This window comes from Mauremys mutica, chromosome 4, assembly GCF_020497125.1.
Source record: "Mauremys mutica isolate MM-2020 ecotype Southern chromosome 4, ASM2049712v1, whole genome shotgun sequence".
In the NCBI taxonomy this organism is placed as follows: domain Eukaryota; kingdom Metazoa; phylum Chordata; order Testudines; family Geoemydidae; genus Mauremys; species Mauremys mutica.
The window spans coordinates 22,505,921-22,524,615 of record NC_059075.1 but is presented as its reverse complement, the minus strand read 5'-3'; the positions used below and the strand labels follow the sequence as shown (position 1 = coordinate 22,524,615).

Sequence of the window (18,695 nt, the reverse complement as noted above, 5' to 3'; positions counted from 1 at the left end):
GTTTGTTGCGTTTATACAGCATATAACCTAACATAAGGAAATTAATCACAATCCCAATTCCTTGGATAATTATCCATACTTCTAATCCGAATTTTTCTTTAGAAGTTGTTGCAGACTCGTTCTCTTCATTCATTAATTGGGTAATAACTTGTTGGGCTTCATCCATATTGTTAGTAATTTGAATGAGGTGAGTCTCTTTACGAGTCATTAAGGATTTCAGTTGCAACCCTAATGGTGGAATATAAGCCAGAAAAGTAGGTATACTTTGAATAGTTAAATTCTGGTAATCAGGGTTAGACTGAATAATGGTAATGTTCTCAAAAATAGGAATAGGGGAAATAACTTGATTTCCTATTACCGTGGGTTGCTTTGGGGTAAAACAGAAATTTGGCTCTGTGACAGGACACTCCAAGGGACCATACTGGTACCTCTTTTGGTTGGTAACCACGCAAAATTGGTTCCTTCCAGCATAGGTCACCCTCTCCATCGGAGTCTTCCATGTGGTCAGCCTCACCAGGCATGACGATGATGAATTCTGTGCTTTCTCTCCCTGTAGTCCACACAAAACAGTGTCTGTTTCAAACACATTACACCTACAGATATACTGGGGTCCCTTTTCAGAACAACAGGCCATCTGTGGTACCTTCCAAGTCTGAGTTGGAGTGTGATAGACTACCAGGGGAGGTGCATTAACGCGTTCCCTGTAGATGTCATCTTCGAGGTGACCTATAGAATGGATAGCAGCCAATTGCCTGTACACATCTCTGTCTGGGTCAAACACTGGTAACGAGACCATGAATGAGACATACAAAGACCGTGCCATCATACAATCTTTTGTAAGAGAACAACTGTCTCGGTTGGGGTGAGGTGTCACAGATCCTATCTCTCTCATAGCACTCACTGACAAATGCTGGCATGCATCCAAACAAGTGGATCTTTCCTTTTCCAGCTTCTGAAAACATTTAGGACAATACCAACTCATTAGTTGTTCATCCTTAATTAAGTCAGGGACTTCTCCTAATTTTAAGGATCGTAATGCATCAGTAATTGTACTTACAACATATTACCCATATGCAGAACATATAATTTCTTTCCCCAAATGCTGATCTCTTTTCTGATCATTGTTTAAAGCAATTAACTTTAAAAGCAATTAACACATCTTTTTCCAACCACTAGAGGGTAGTGCAGTTACTTCTACTAATTGATATTCAAAAGTAACATCCTCCCCCCGAATTCCCTTAACCTGTTGAATCGGGTTGTTGACCAGTTCTGGATTAAGGATAATAGTCCGTTCCTTCTTTGTTGGTATGTTCTGTTGCTTGGGCTCAGACAACTGAGTGCGATCCGGTCGTCTGGTTTCCTGGGGTTGCAATAGTTCGGTTTCAGACTTAAGATTTTGGCATAGTCCTACCCTTAGAGCAACAATAAGGGTGTAATAAGTCAAAAATGTCAATGTCAATTTCATGGTTGCAAACTGCTGGGCTCCAATTGTTGCGATTTCGTCTGATCACTTAAGTCCTGAGGAGGAAGTTGCTCCTGCGACCTGGACGATCGATACAACTTTAACTGGTTAGCATGATAAATCTTGTCTCTATTATGCTTTCCTCCTGTTACTCTGATCTTATATACTGCTGAACTGAGTTTATCAATGATTTGGAAAGGTCCAATCCATCGATTACACAACCCATGTTCTGGTGACTTATATGACAATAACATTACTTGATCTCCTACCTCCCAAGTATTCTCTCTCTGGTTTTTGTCAAAGTAAGCCTTTGCCTTACGTCTGGATTTTCCCAATTTAGCAGATACCTGCAAGTGAATGTGATTTAAATGTTTTTGCAGATTTTGCAGGTAGGTATCCATTTTTATTCCCTCTAATTGAGTGCCACTAGCTTGCCAAATTAAATGTTCTGGTAATCTCATTGTTCGGCCTGTCATCACTTCAAAAGGTGTTTTATCAGTAGATGCAGCCGGTGTCGCCCTTAATGCCATTAAAATTAAAGGCATGAGGGTGTCCCAGTTACGTCCATTGGCATCAACCAGTTTCCTCAACATCACTTTTATAGTCCGATTGGTTCGTTCCACCATCCCAGATGACTGTGGTCTATATGGGATGTGTAGTCTCTGCGGGACTCTCATCAATTTAAGACAATCCCTAAAGAACTGTCCTGTAAAATGTGATCCCTGGTCTGATTCTACCTTTGCAGGGATCCCCCAGCGAGAGAAGACTTGTTCTACCAAGACCTTGGCAGTGGCTTTTGCAGTATTGGCCTTAAGAGGAAATGCCTCTATCCACTTTGAGAAAGGATCGATAATCACCAATAAATATTGGTTACCTCTTTGGGTCCTTGGCAAAGGACCTACAAAGTCAATCTGCAAAGCCATCCACGGACCTTCATACACCTGGGATTTTAGTGGCGCATTTCTTTTGGATGGAGTAGGATTAGCTTGGGCACATGCCAGACAATTTTCACAATATTGTTGCACATCCATCCTAAGAAGTGGCCACCACCCTACAGATGCAAGACGTTGGACAGTTTTGTCCACTCCCTGATGTCCTCCTGTAGGAGTGTCATGGACCATGTACATCATTTCCCTCCGTAGGTGAGCTGGAACTACCCACACAGGGAAAGGACCTCCTGTATACATGAGAACTCCATCTACGACTTGTAACTGCTGTTCATGTCGTTTGTACAAAGGGTCTATTGTTAGTGATCCCTCTTTGTCTAATTTGGAATGCTCTAGAATTACTTTTATTATGTCCTTATCTAATTTTTGCATGTCTTTTAGATCTGGTATATTGGGTTGTACCAATTTAGTTGGTGTGACCTGGTTTAGGCGTCTGTAATCTATTGTGAGACGCCACGAACCATTCGGTTTCTTAACAGGCCAAATAGGTGAATTTGCAGTGGAAGTACATTTTTGTAGTACTCCATGTGTCAGCAAGGACTTAATAGTCTTTTCTATGTATGGATTTGCTTGTTCTGGGTAAGGATACTGTTTTTGGGCTGAAATTTCTCCTTCTTCCACAACAATAGTGACGGCCATGCATCCACAGTCATGTTTGTGTTTAGCAAAGGCATCTGCATGTTTGTACAGTAATGCCTGTAACTCAGGTTGGTCTGCATGTTTAGCCACTATTTCGTCCAAATCATACCCTTCAGGTTCAAAGTCCTCCACTGGAGATACCATGCCACACTCAGGTATGACTACTGGAGAGTCATCCTTTTCCTGTTCTACTGAAAGACACAATAATTGGTTACACAAATCAAGAACACATCCCTGTTTGTATAAGAAATCAGTTCCCAATAAGGAATTCTTTGGGTCTGCTAACTTCATTAATGCAAAAGTATGATTCTTTCTTAGGTGACCTATCTGTACTTCAAGGGGTGTAGAAAGTGTGGTAGTAACCTGATTACTTGCAAAGGTTGCAAGTGTCTTGGTACATCCTGATGATAGAGGAGAGGATCTAGGATCCTCGACATGGAGAATACTGATTGCTGCTCCAGTATCTATAATAAGATTCCTGTCTAGTCCCTCTATCACTGCAGATATTGTGGGTCTTCCACTTGTATCTCTGCCTAATGGGGTTATGACTACACTCGGGGTTGTTTGTAGTCATGCAGCATATGCTATCAGATAATCAAGGGATTCCTCCTCTATCTCCTCAGAGGCAGCCAATTCTGGAGGAGTGGCTGTCCACTGGGGAAAAGGGGATGGATCGACGGAGGCCACTGGACGGTTCAAGGTTGCTGAGCCTTGGCCTTCCATCATCATCAGCTCATTCACACGGGCATGAAGTTCTCGGATAGCCCGTCGTTGAGCCTCAAGCGTCTGTTGCACTGTTTTAAACATTTTCACAACTGAGTCCTCAGTTTTGTGCAAAGGCGGTGATTTGGGTCTCTGCAGACGTGAACTGTTCTGTGCAGCATCTGAAAAGAAAGGAACACGATCCCGGGCTCCTGCATAGGATCCAAACGCATAACCCTGTCGAGGGGCCTGGCCACTCGAAGGTCCAGGGTTATTACGTGGGTTAGGGTCATTTTGCCAACGTTGATACTTAGGGAATTTAGGAACTCCTCGTCCTAATCCTGGCTGAGGTTGAGGTCCCTCAATCCTCACCGTAGGATTAGTTTGTGGTTCCTGAAGTACTGCAACCGGGGCTCCACGCCGACCTAATTTAGAGCCTCCCTGTGCATGTGCTTTAGCCAGTAAGGCTAATGTTCTTTTTAAAGAAATATCATCAGTGATATGCATATTAACCATTTCTCTTAACTGAGGAAGGGAATTATTAACAAGCAGACTGATATATGGCAGTTCATCTGTTTCCTCTTTGATATCCGCCAAGCTGCACTTAACCGCAAATGAAACTGATGTGGAGTTTCATTAGGTTTCTGCTTTAAATTAGACAGAATTGCTACTCCAGCTTGCCCTGGGTGCTGATTATGTTCCAATAGGGCTACTGTCTCTTGAAAAGTTTTCTCTCCTACCCTAAACTTAAGTGGCAAAGTACTCCACAATGCTCGATTCACTGTGAGTTGTAAGATTTTAACCCAATCTTCCCTTGGTAAACCAAACACTTTAGCTGTCTCCTGCACACGTTGTGCATGCATAGCAACTGAAGAATCCTCCATCATTCCTACTTGCTTAGCTACCAGGTCTAAGGTTTTAATATCTGTAACAACTGCTACAGGACAATCAGAATTGGAACCTGCAGTTCCTTCTTCTGGATCTGAATCTGAGCTTTCATCTGAACTTTCATCTGAGCTTAAATCTATAATTTCTATTCCTTGCCTCCTTCTACCTGGATTCACATTTTCCTCATCTGAACCATCAAAACTTTCCACTGGAGATAATCCTGGGTATCTAGGATAATTTTCCATGAAATGTCTATGGCTTACATTCAAAGTGTCTCCACACTGACGCAGGACATCCCTTAGTCCACTAAAGTCTGGTGTGGTAGGGCGTTCTATCGATACACTAGGTGATACCAGCATATACCACGGGGGTGTAAAGGACCCACGAAATTCCTGGGGTCTAGGCAATGTTGATTGCCCAAATGCCAATAAATGTCCACCCAAAGGGACTGGATTTTCTACTCTATATGGTGCTAATGTAACATTGGGTGGAGGAGCAGGAATTCTATTCCCTGCTTGTTGTTGTAGCTCTCTTTGTAACTTAGAGATCACCACATCACATGCATTAGCTACCTGTGTTACCTGTGATACGGCCTCTTCTAACCCTTGAACAATGACCGATTCTAAAGGTATCGCTTCTTCACTCACAGAAGCTGTCTCTACAGAAGTAGAGATCTTTTCCTCTTTCTCTGCTTCTCTGTTTGTGTCACTAACTGCTTCACTGACTGTGACACTTTTCTCCGCCTCCTGAACTGTCACTTCAGAACTTCCGTCCTCTACCAGCAGACTGTCAGTGACTGCTGCACTGCCAATTTCCTCTGACTCCACAGATTCAACTTGCAAATTCGCTTCTGAAGGTACTGTGTCTGCTTGAGCTAATTCTCTTGTTTTACTTCTAGTCACTGGTCCAATAGGATTTTCTACCTCTCTCGGATCCACCATACCAATAGGGATGGGAATCAATTCTTCAACCTCCTCTGCTATATTTTCTCCCTTTTCTAGTTCTTTAATCTTTTCCAACAGCCGACCGCGGTCTACTGGCTATCAGCATCTGCTGAATTTCCCTGAGTAACTCCATCTTTTTATCCAATTTCTTTCCCAATGAACTACAAGCTACAAGCAAGCATTCAACAGCTATTCCCTTCACCACCTTAGCTCTCTTCTTTTTCTGCTCTGTTTCATCCTCAAATACATTACTCACAAAACCCCACGGGTTTCTCTGCTCAGAAATCATTCCACTATTTCTCAGCTGCTCCAAACCTCCACCATGTTCCTGAATATATTTCCTAGCAAAGTTTTCCAAAGCTAAACTGCTAGAAATTCCAACACACTCCACTCCTGTTCTATCTTCACTTTTAACACTCTTACTACGAAATAGAGAATTCATCTCTTTCTTTTCCTAGTATATTCACTAGAATCTAGTATATTCACTAGAATCAAACCTCTGTCGATTTACTTCTGATACACAAAAAGGCGTCCCTTTTACAGAAAACAACAGGATAATACCCCTTAACCACCGGTTTAAGCACTATATATCATAAAAGTCCCAAGTAAATAGAGGGAGTGGGGATACTCTCTTCTCTCTTCTCTCGGTGGCTTATAGCAGAGGTCTTTCCCCTCTGTCGGGACCTGCCAAATATCGGGGAATACTGAGGCAGACGGATCAGAGGTGCAGTCCGGAAGAGTTAATGGGACTAAGATAAGGTATCTTTGAACTATTCAAGTTCTGACTGATTGCGGCCTTTCTGGCGGCTATGAATACCTTACTTTATTAACTCCCCGCCACCACTAGTGTGGGTCACCGGATCCAGGTGCGGCTGCGAATTATTTTATTCGGTACCATTCATTAACTTCTTCAACATATAAAAACCCCTTTCTGTGCACATATATCACTTTTAAACTTTATTACTTTAATATTCAGTTAGCTAATACAGTTAAAATCCTTTAGGCAAAAGTGAAAGTAAAAACCTTTCGGATGTATAACCACAATACAAAACGGAAATACTGGGCGTGCTGCCAGCAACAATAATCACAGGAAGTTGTCTCTGGTTTAAGAGTTCCAGAGTGCACTGAAGTTAACTATTTACTTGCGTTTCAAAGGGTCCAGGAATATCTCTGGATTCCTGTCACACACTCCTTAAATCTCCTCCTGGCTGGCTCGCCAGTCTGTTGCCTGATTTGGGGAGGGTTAGTAGGGACAGTGGAATTTATCCACTTAATTTAGTTGTATTTAATAATTAATTTTCTAATTAATTAAGAATGTTAGTAATAATTAATAGATATTAATAATATGGGTATGGCTCGCCAATATGTGTGATCAGAAGATAAAAGTTCGTCTAGAATCAGGCTTCACAGAATTTAATACAAGGAGATTGGGTTATGTGACAGAAAAACTATACTGAGACAGAATTAGTCAAACAAGACCTTTTATTTAAAACCAATAAAACAAGAAGTAAATGTAAAATGTTAAAAGCAGTTTGATTACAAAGTTACAAAATATCACAGTTCTTTAAGAGATATGATATGATATGATATCTAATGCACTTTGCAGCAAATAGTACTAGAGTGAATTTCACACCTCTGCTAGAGGAAGTATAGTTATAAAGAAACTGGTTATGAATTAAACCCTTCTTAGCATAGATGCTTTAGAGGTGAAGTAGAAATTAAGAATTATTTCATACTTACAGCTGTGAAAGGATAGAACACTACGACTTATCATTAGTTGACAGCTTTCGTAGGTGTAGGCAGGGTGAGGCGATGGAGAATAGAAGGATGGGTGTATCGCCTGCCCTAATGGTGGATTATCACACCTTTTATAGGGAGAAATCCTTCCTATGCCCAAATTTGTCTTTCCCCCATGGAAAGGTGAGGGTACCTGTTTTCATTGGCTGACCTTTTGTGTGCGTACTAATGACAACTATCTACGTATCTTGTGGTAGACTTGTTGTATTTTGTGGGCAAAAATACCCTACTTTTGCACCTAACTAGGTGAAAGGTTAGCAGATATTCAGAAAGTCCCTAGACAATTTGCGTAGGTTTGTTTCCTATTATCACTTTTCTGAGTAAGGGTCTTAAAGGTTGCTTTCAGCATCACAGAGGAAATAGGCCAGGATGTCTGGTTTAGAAGCTTCTAGGTATCTTGCGTTTACAGCTATTGCAAATTCTATTAATCTATGCAGCCTACACACTTTTATCAAAAAGACATTTTATACAGACCAACAGATTAATCCTCAGGGCTACAGGTGGCAATGCGAGGGGTCAGGCAGCAGGGCTTGTGGGGGTCAGCCCCAGCCAGAATGGAGCTGAGGGGGGTTAGGGGCCAGCCCTAGTCCCTGGCAGCAGTGTGGGGAGCGTGTCAGCCCCAGATCCTGGCAGTGGTGTGGGGAGCTGGGGTGCAGGGTCTGGCCAGGACTTAGGGTGCAGAAGGGGGTTCAGGGCTGGGGGTGCAGGGTCTGGGAGGGAGTTAGGGTGCAGGAGAAGGATGCGGGTTGGGGTGCAGGGTCTGCCCAGGAGTTAGGGTGAGGGAGGGGGTGCAGGGTTGGGGTGTGGAGCACTTACCTGGGGCAGCTCCCATTTGGTGCAAGGGGTGCAGGTGACAATGTGGGGGGGTGAAGGAGTCAGGGAGGGCAGGGGGCTGGAGGGTGTGGGGAGGCAGGGGACACGGGGGGGTTGCAGGAGTCAGGGAGGGCAGGGGGCTGGGTGTGTGTGAGAGGGGTGCAGGCAGGGCTGGGCATGTGTGAGGGGGTGCAGGAGTCAGGGCTGGGGGTACAGGATCAGGGAGGAAGTTAGGGTGGAGGAGTGGGCTGGGGGTTGGGGTGCAGGGTCTGGCCAGGAGTTAGGATGCAGGAGGGGGCTCAGGGTTGGGGCAGGAGGTTGGGGTGTGGAGTGCTTACCTGGAGCAGCTCCTGTTTGGTGCGACGGGTGCAGGTGGGAATGAGGGGGGGTGCAGGAGCTCCTGGTTGGCGCTCGAGGTGAGGATGTGGGGGGTGCAGGAGTCAGGGCTGGGGTTGTGGGGGCGGGTGAGGGGGGTTCAGGAGTCAGGGCAGGGAGCTGGGGGTGTGTGAGGGAGGTGCAGGAGTCAGAGCAGGGGGCTGGGAGTGTGGGCTGGGGTCGTGGGGGTGCTCCCACCCACAAAGTGAGGAGCAGGCCTGTGACTCCCCCACATATACACATACACACAGTGGGGGTGGGTCTGTGAGCCCCCCTGTGGTCCCACCCCGTCCCCCAGGGGAGATGTTGACCCCACATGCACAGTGTGGTGTACCCTGTAACACGCTATTACAACAGGAAGAGGGGAGACAGCCCCATCAACAATTCCCTGATTACCCCCAAGGGGTGGAACTGGCTCCCCCTGTAACCTCCCGTATTGAAATAGAGAGAAGAAGGGATCCCGTGACTCACCAGTAACACCCCTGTCCATTCCCGCAGGGAGGGAATGTACCATAGCTAACCCAAAACCTATACAGGGGCTACTAACATGTCAGTACTGTGGGATGAAAAAATTGCCAGATATTAGTACTTCAGTTTTAAATTACCGAGATCAAGAAATCAACATTGGTCTTTGAAAAAAGACATTTGTTGACAGTGCTTTATATGAGCTGTGGCTGAAATCAAAGTCAAGATGATAAAACATTCCCATGAGCTAGGCATTTATTGTTTTGTGAAGTGTCTGTCTTGGCTTTGCAGCACTGGAATGCTTGGAAGCCTTGAACTTAGACCCTTTTCACAACAGCATCTGACTTTATTGCTGTTGTGCCACATGTCCCCACAAAGCTCTTTATAAAGTGATATGTAGATGCTGGCTTAAAGGTCTGATGTAGGTAAATACAACAGCCGTTGTGCCTTCACATAGACTTCCCTGATGGTACTTGACTTGAAAAGATAAGGGAATGATGTTAGGATTTTTCCTTGGTCAATCTGAGAAGTATCAAAGAATCATTAGTTTCTATGTGGGTAGCTCACAGATGCAGGCAGAAGGAATCTCCCTATAATTTCATCTGAAGGACTGCACCTGCCACAGTGTTGCAAAGTACTGCAGTGCAGTTTAAACTGTGGGTATGAGCCAGTGCTGTTGAAGGACTTGGATGTGTGATGTTATGGCCTAGAGGCAAGAATGCTTAGTAACTGAGCTATATTAACACCAGTGATATTCACTTAAAATGGAATAAATGTTTCAAAACCTGGCTTGTGTACTTTTCTATGTTAGATATTTACATTGTCCGTCTCCTCCACCCGCCCTTGTATAGTATCTAGTCACTTTTTTATGGGTGAATTGCTCGTAGGGAGGAATATAAACTACATTAGTTTCAGATATGGGGATGTGATAACAGATATCAAATCCTTGACAGTTAATTAGGTGATCTGGTATGTCTAGCCCCTGATCAAAGCTTTTTTGCTATAGTTTGCGTGGAGAAGTGGGGTGAGAGTGGGAAGTCAAAGTCCTTAAAAAAATAAGCCAATTGTGTTCTTTGTATTTAACTCTTGTTGCCTCATTTATGAAACACACAGAGTATGTCTACACTGCAATACAATCTGCGACACAGTCTCAGAGCCCAAGTCATTTGGCTTGTGCTGCTGGACTAAAAATAGCAGTGTAGATGTTCATCTCAGGCAGGATATTGGACTCTGGGACCCACGCCCCTCACAAGGCCTGCACTGCACTTTTTGTCTACATTGCAATTTTTAGACCCCTCAGCCCAAGCCCCACAAGTCTGAATCAGCTGATGGGCACCAGCCACAGCTGTTTCGTGAGTTATTTTATTGCACTGTAGATGTACCCCTAGTGCACTTGGTCCCCAGTCTACCCCAGCATGTTCAAATATTGCAGGCACAGACTATGTTTTCTGTACACATCATGTTACATCTAAGAGAAAGTGCTCTGAGAGCAGTCTGTGAACATTTTGGTATTAGTCATTCCTTTCTGTGATGGATACACTTCCTCACTCCTGACAGGACATTGCTCTACCTAAACTTCACCCAACAAATGTGCCTTGGGCCAAATGCCAAGAGGCTGATTCTGCAAACCCTGGTAAAACAAATTGCCATTTCATGATACTTCTAGCAGTAGTAAGTTAATTGGATGTTAAATTCAGCACCACAAAATCTTGAATGGGCAAAATAGCTCACTTTAACTTCCTGGGTTTTCTTTAACAAGGTAAAAACAGCAAATGATTCCAGCAGTTGTGTAACTGTAAACTGTTCCAAAAGAGTGCTTATGACATTCTTGCTGTATGTAATTATTGGACCCCAGCCATGCCTGCACTAGGGAAACTCTCTCTCCATTTCCTACTGTTCCTAATGTTCAACTGAAGCCATACTAGAAGTTCTACTTCATGCTAAGTGTAGACAGGATCAACTGGCCAGACCTTTTTAAGCACCATAGTGAAGACCTCCAAATTGTAAACACCAAAAGTGAAATATGTTTTTAGTTGGGATAGCACGTCTCTGAAATATATGGAGTGTCTGGATCAGGAATAGGTTTATTCTTTTGGGGTCTGCAAAGGACTGTTGATCCCTCAATGTATGTCTATACTGTAATTAGACACCTGCGCCTGGCCTGTGCCAGCTGACTTGGCTAAAGGGCTACCTAGACATTCGGGCTCCAGCCTGCAAGGTGGGAGGTCCCTGAGCTCAGTGTGCCCAAGTCTGTCTGTACTGCAATTAAACAGCTCCTTCACTCAGGCACAGGGGGCTAGGGTCATTTTTAATTGTAGTGTAGTGTTATTTTTTCTAGAGCAGGGGTGGCCAACCTGAGCCTGAGAAGGAGCCAGAATTTATCGACATACATTGCCAAAGAGCCACAGTAATATGTCAGCAGCCCCCCATGAGCTCCCTGCTCCCAGGGCCTCCCACCCACCAGCAGCCCCACTGATCAGCGCCTCCCCTCCCTCCCTGCACCTCCGGATCAGCTGTTTCGTGGCGTGCAGGAGGCTCAGAGGGGAAAGGTAAGAAACAAGGGCATTCCAGGCTCAGGTGAGGAGGCAGGAAGAAGTGGAGTAGGGGCAGGGACTGTGGCAGAGCCAGGAGTTGAACTGTGAGCACTCCCAGGCAAACTGGAAAGTTGGCGCCTGTAGCTCCAGCCCCGGAGTCGGTGCCTATATAAGGAGCCGCATATTAACTTCTGAAGAGCTGCATGTGGCTCCGGAGCCACAGGTTGGTCACCCCTGTATAGAGGAACTAGACAAAGGTGCACCGCTATATGGGGAGAGCAGTTCTGCTAAAATTCTAAATCTTGTTTTAAATACTTCATCAAAAAGGAATCTATTCTACACTAATAGCCTAAACAGCAACTTTTAAAATACCACATTCTAGAAAAGGTTTTGTTAATACTTTAAAAACTAACCCACGTGACTTATATGGACACTCTTGGTCAGCTTCAGCCACTAAAAATTATTAATCTGACCACTCAGGTACTGAATTTCTAAAAGATGATTAACAACATTCTGAAAAAGTGTGCTGGAAATATAGTACTGATGAGCTCACTAGAGCTGTGCTTCCTGTCAGCATCACCCGGTGTAATAGAACTTACTTCTGGAAATATGCTGCTGGATTATTAGTGCTTTTACACATCCAATATAGCAGGAAGGAGGTTACATACCTTGCAGTGCAATGGGTAGAGTTCTAACACTCATGCTTTGTTACAAAGTTAAAATGTTTAACGTTGACTTTTCTATCGTGACTTGTAAAGCACCAGGTGCTGACTACTATCAACTCTCAGAACAAGAGACAGATTTCAGATCAGGAAGATTCACCAGTTAATCTTCTCAAACATAAGTTGTACGCTGTTAGGTGGTTGGTTTCATCTGGACATCAAGGGCACCTACCACAATGGGCCACTACTAGTCCATGGGCTTTAGGTGCTACAGTAAAACAAAATAAAACTTGGATAGTTTCTTTTGCAGCCATTGGGAGAATAGGAGAATAATGCTCCTGTTCTTTTTCTCACTTGGATGTGTCTCCTCAGATGGAGATAGCTTTGTGCTGCATTGCAGTGGTCTATAACAGGGGTAGGCAACCTATGGCACGCGTGCCGAAAGTGGCACGTGAGCTGATTTTCAGTGGCATTCACACTGCCCGGGTCATGGCCACCGCTCTGGGGGGCTCTACATTTTAATTTAATTTTAAATGAAGCTTCTTAAATATTTTAAAAAACCTTATTTACTTTACATATAACAATAGATATAGAGTTATAGAAAGAGACCTTCTAAAAACGTTAACATGTATTATTGGCACGCGAAACCTTAAATTAGAGTGAATAAATGAAGACTCAGCACACCACTTCTAAAAGGTGGCCAAACCCTGGTCTATAATCTGGGCCAAACAGATTGATCGACAGCTCACAGCCTACATGAAGCGTGTTGAAGATGTGCTTGGCAAAGGTTGGGAGAACCATGTTGAAGGCCAGAAACTGAAGCAAGATGGAGACAGCTTCCGTATGAAGCTCAACACTCAAGAAATATTTGATGACTGGGCAAGGAAGGTTCAGCAGCGCAACCTTGGTGTGTATGGCCGTATCTTCACTATTGAAAGCACTCGTGTTAGAGGCCGAACTGGAAATGTCCTTAAACTAAAAGTCAACTTTCTCCCAGAAATAATTACACTCTCCAAAGAAGTCCGCAACCTTAAGTGGTTTGGATTTCGTGTTCCACTTGCAATTGTCAACAAAGCTCACCAAGCAAACCAACTCTATCCTTTTGCTATTTCTCTGACTAAAAATGTCCGTACGTATGAACGGACCTGTGAGAAGGTGGAAGAGCGTAACACTATTTCTCTGCTGGTAGCCGGTCTAGAGAAGGAAGTGCAGGCTTTGATTGGAGAAGGTATTGCCCTGGTGTGGGAGTCAAACAAACTTGATCCCTATGTATAACGCCTAGCAGAGACTGTCTTCAGCTTCCAAGAAAAGGTTTGTTCTACTGATTATGTTCTTTTTTCCAAGTGAGACTCTGCACATATCGGTGGCAGTTAAGTTTATCATCAACAAAATAGTTTAGTTTTGGATTGTATACTATTCAGGACAACAGCTGTCTTCTTCTTGGAAAATAATCTAAGTGTGTGGAATCTAAGCAATAGTTGCATAATGTCTTATAGTATTGAAGAAGTCACTGAACAGAGAAACAATTGACAAGATGTATGCTCTCAGATTATTACCTGGTAATGTGGCAAATGTTCTCTTTGGGGGGTGGTAGAGAAACCATATCTTATCAGAAATGCTAATTTAGTAAAGTAGCTACTGAAACTTTTTAGTTAGTGATTATAACATGAATACACTTTGTATTAATGCTTTATATTCTAGTATAGCATCGGTTACCTTTTAAAAACCTGTGTGCATGTTTCTCAGTATCTACCTTTTAGATTAAGGAAATTAGCCAAATTCTGACATCTTCATTATCAGGCAATTTCCCAGAGACTTCAGTAAGTTTCAGTGAATGAACATAGAGTAATGACTCGACCCTTATAAGAATGGATGTAGCTCTGTTTGTGAGAGAGGGATCACTTCCATCAACATGGCAGACTGGTATCAGCAAAGTACTAAAATTAAATTTTCCCTTAGGTGGATGATCTGCTCATTATTGAAGAAAAAATAGACTTGGAAGTTCGATCCTTGGAAACCTGCATGTATGATCATAAGACTTTCAGAAGATTTTCAGAAATCTTGAACAGAGTTCAAAAAGCTGTGGATGACTTGAATCTTCATTCCTATTCCAATTTGCACATCTGGGTCAATAAATTGGATATGGAGGTAGGTCCTTCACTAAAAGTGAACATAGCCTACAAAGTGTTAAGTGGCAAAGTAATTTGTCACTAACAATGTGGTCTACCACTCTCAAGTGACCTAGAATAAGAATTTCCAATCTATTTGCCAGTTCCTTGAATATCTCTTCCAAATGCCCTTTAGTACATCTGGCAGGCTTTTAGGCAGACAGATAAAAGTGCTTAGCTACCAATGACTGGAATTAATGGATTCCAGGGGAGAGTTGCTAACTCTTCAGCTGACAGGATAATAGCTAAAGGCTGAATGGATGGTTGAATATGGCAGGGTAGGAAACAGGTTCTCCAATGTGGGTGAACATCAGCACCTTCATACGGACAGTACTAATTATAATGCTAAGATGAAGTCTCTTACTTAGGACAACATGGCGTAAATCTGACATTTAGGTCCCCTCCTAAAACATAGATTTGAAATATTCTAAAGAGTAGTCTAACATGTTGACATAAACTTCCTTTGCTTTAAAAGTGTTTATTTTAAAAAAACCCACTCCTGTTCTAAGGTGTAAGGCTGAATTTCCATCCTTTAAGAGTCCTGCTGTACTGGAAAGTTTCAGGGATTTCTTGGCAATGGGAGAATCTTATGGAGTGAATGCTCACATGATATAAGTGTCTTTCTGCCAGATTTCTTTGTATTTGTTTTCAATATGGCTTCTTGCTCCCTTAGATTGAATTAATATTAGGAGTTTGTCTACAGGCTGGGCTGAGAGCTTGGACTCAAGTTCTTCTTGGACAAGCTGATGATAAAGCAGAAGTTGACATGGATACAGATGCGCCTCAAGTCAGTCACAAGCCTGGTGGGGAGCCAAAGATCAAAGTAAGTTATATTTAACTGTTACTCATTATGCTTTTTGTTAAAATGAGAATACAGAACCTTGAGAAGAAATAAAAATACTCTGGTGATATATATTGCTATATAATGCAAGTTCTTCAAGTTATGGTCCTGATTCGTATTCCCCTGGGGCTTATATGCATGTGCCATGCATGAGGAGCTGGAGATTTTGAATATAATAGTGTGTGTTGGTCCACACATATACCCTTGCTTCCCTGAAGTCAAGGGAACCTTTGGTACCGAGGCAGTCCCCCTTTCTACATTAGACTTTCCTCCTTCAGGTCATGTTCCCGCCTATTCCGCTATGGCTCCTGCAGATCCACCAGTTCTGAGAGAACCGCCATTCGAACTGGGCTTTGATTTTTTGGCATTGGATGACTTGGATGGAATGTAGGATCTTCCATTCCCATAACCAACATGACTACCCTAAGATTCCACAGACTCAATGGCAGTACCCTCCCTTTCCCCAGCAACGGAACCATTGGTACCCTGCTCTTTGGGGCCCTCCACAACAATGGATCTGCCTGGTTGGCCATACTGGGCATTGTGACCTCAGTATCTGCCTTTGGAACCTTCACACTCCACTTGAGAGGAGTTCCCCACCTCACTTCTTTGACCATCATCGAGTAGGCATTCTGAACCAATGTTGGAAGATGCACCTCTTAGTCCAACTCTGACAGTACTGCTGGAATCAGCGCTGTTCCCTTCATCATCTCCAGATGCTGTAGTGTCTTCATCTCCCTTCTGACGCCCAGATGACTACCATCAGTTCCAAAAACTGTTACATAGGGTGGCTAATACCCTCCACATACCACTGTACAGAACAAACAGCACTAGCTGTCTGATATCTTACACGCCTTGGTACATGCCAGGATGGCTCTACCAATCAATGATACTGTTCTTCAACTGGCCTGGACTGTCTGGCACACTCCAGCCACTTGCACACCTACCCTCAAGATGGGGCGGAGAAGAGGTACTGTGTTCCTGCAAAGGGGTCTGATTTTTCTGTTCTCTCATCCCCACATCCAATTTCCTCATCATACAGGCAGTGACAGAGCAGACCCGGCAACAATGTTGACACTCTACCCCAGTAGATAATGAGGGCGAGCGATTGGACATTTTGCGTCAATGGTATTCTTTTCTGCCATCTTCCAATTTCCCATCTCCAATTACTTGGCCCTGTTCGCTAAATATGACTTCCTTACCTATGGCAAGTTGGTGGGACTTTGCAGACAAACTTCCCCAGCAGGATCAAGCCTGCTTCCAGGCTATCCTACAGGAAGGGAAACTAGTTGAAGGACAATACTCCAGGCTACGGTGGATGTGGCAGAGACTATTTTGCTCACTATGGCTTCACGGATCATTATGTGGAGGGAGTCATGGCTGCATTCGTCAGGTTTCCCAAGGGAAGTCAAGAACACCATAGAGGACCTCCCTTTCAATGGCTCTTATCTCTTCAGTCAGAAGACAGAAGGAGTTAAGAGAATCATCTAAAACTCCAGAGCCGCTCTGTGATCACTGGGTATCTACGCACCAGCAACCAAGTGCAAGTCTTACTCGGCCTAGAAGTGGACTCTCTCCTGCAAAGGGGAGGGATAGAACCTGTTCCAATGACCTATCAGGGTGCAGAGTTCTATTCCACCTATTTTCTAGTCCCCAAGAGGGGCATGTGGACCTCCATTATCTCAACCGCTTCATACACAAGCCAAATTTTTATATGGTCACCCTAGCAGCCATCGTTCCTTTGTTCGAAAGAGGCATGTGGTTTATGGCTCTTGATATGAAGTATGCTTACTTCCACATGGATATCCATCCTAGCCACAGACATTTCCTGAGATTCAAGGTTCTACCTTTTGGACTCACCACTGCTTCACAAGTCTTCACCAAAGTTTTCTCAGAAGCGGTGGACCACCTCCACCACCAAGGGGTGTTTATATTCCCTTGATGATTTGATTGTGCTGCTAACAGCCAAAGGGGAGGGTTGTTCCTTGACAACCATGCTGCTTATACTCCACTTCTCCCTGGAAGTGAGTATAAACATCAGAAAATCAGTTGGATCCCACACAGTCCCTAGAATTCATTGGGGCCTGTATCAATGCAATATCAGCATGTGCCCAGCTCCAGGAGGACAGGTTCCAGGCCATACAAGAACTGATTTCCACTGCAATTTCCAGTCCTCTTGTTATGGCCAGGACTTGCCTCTCTTCTTGGCCACAGGGTGACTTGTATATACATTACTGCTTTAGCTTGTCTCCACTTTTGTTGCCTACAGCTGTGGCTCCAGAGGACCTAATCTCCCATGAACTACATTGTAGACTTTCTACTGACAGTTCCCCAAGAGCTCCTCTCCTCCCTCTTGTGGTGACGGATCTAGGTCAGGTCAGAACCAGAATACCATTCCTTCCGTCCTCCAAGCATGACTATCATTGCAGATGTGTTACTTGTCAGATGGGGTGCCCACATGGGCGAGCACATGACTTAGGAGTCTTGGACTGCTCAGGAATCCTCGATGCCCATCAACATCCTAGAACTTTGGGCAATGTGAAGAGCATGTCACGCATTTCTCACATGAATTCATTCGCGTCATGTTCTCATCATGTCAGACAACACTATCACTGTTTACTAAATCAACAAACAAGGGGGCATGAGGTCACCATGCTTTGTATGGAGGCAGTTCATCTTTGGGATTGGTGCATTGCTCACAGGATCCCATTGTCAGCAGCGTACCTTCTTGGATCTCACAACATAATTGCGAACTCTTTCAGCAGGAAATTCATGACCGATCATGAATGGGAGCTCCACCACACTGTGGTCACCAACATTTTTAACCAATGTGGAATTCTGACAAGGGATGATGTCCTAGTCCCTGTACTTGCACCCCAAGTTTCTGCCAAAAGTTATATCCCGTTTTCCCATTTTCATCTCAACCAACCCAAACAGGTGAGCTATTTGAATCCACCAATTGAAGAATGCAGATATAAGCTTCATTAAGAAATGTTTTCCAGGGAAATTGGTAATACTATCACTACCCAGAATTCAAAGTCAAAGATACCAGGTAAGCATAATAAATTTATTTATAAATCTAATAAGATGGCTCTAACTAGAACTGTTGCATTACAGTTGTATACAGATAATGTAATCTTTAATGGTTATGAATGCCAGTTTTCATATTCAAAAATTGCTCCATATATTCTGAACTCGGTATATGCAACTTCTATTTAATTCTGTCTCTTGTCAGGTGGGTGTATACTATGAGTTGTCTGAGGAAGAGAAGTTCTATCGGAATGCCTTAATACGGATGCCTGATGATCCTGCAGCACTGGATAAGTTTTATTTGGCTGTTATGGGCATTGTGACAGAGGTTGAACAGTATGTTAAGAATTCTGATTTTCAGTTTGAAATTGTAGAATAACTCATTTGATGGTAGTTACCTTTGATTAAAGATATAGAAGAGCTCTTCT

General features: G+C 43.6%; 1 pseudogene; it reads left to right on the top strand.

Moving 5' to 3' along the window:
• The window catches only part of LOC123368275, a 67,509-nt pseudogene that overhangs the window by 41,588 nt on the left and 7,226 nt on the right, over nt 1-18,695 (top strand).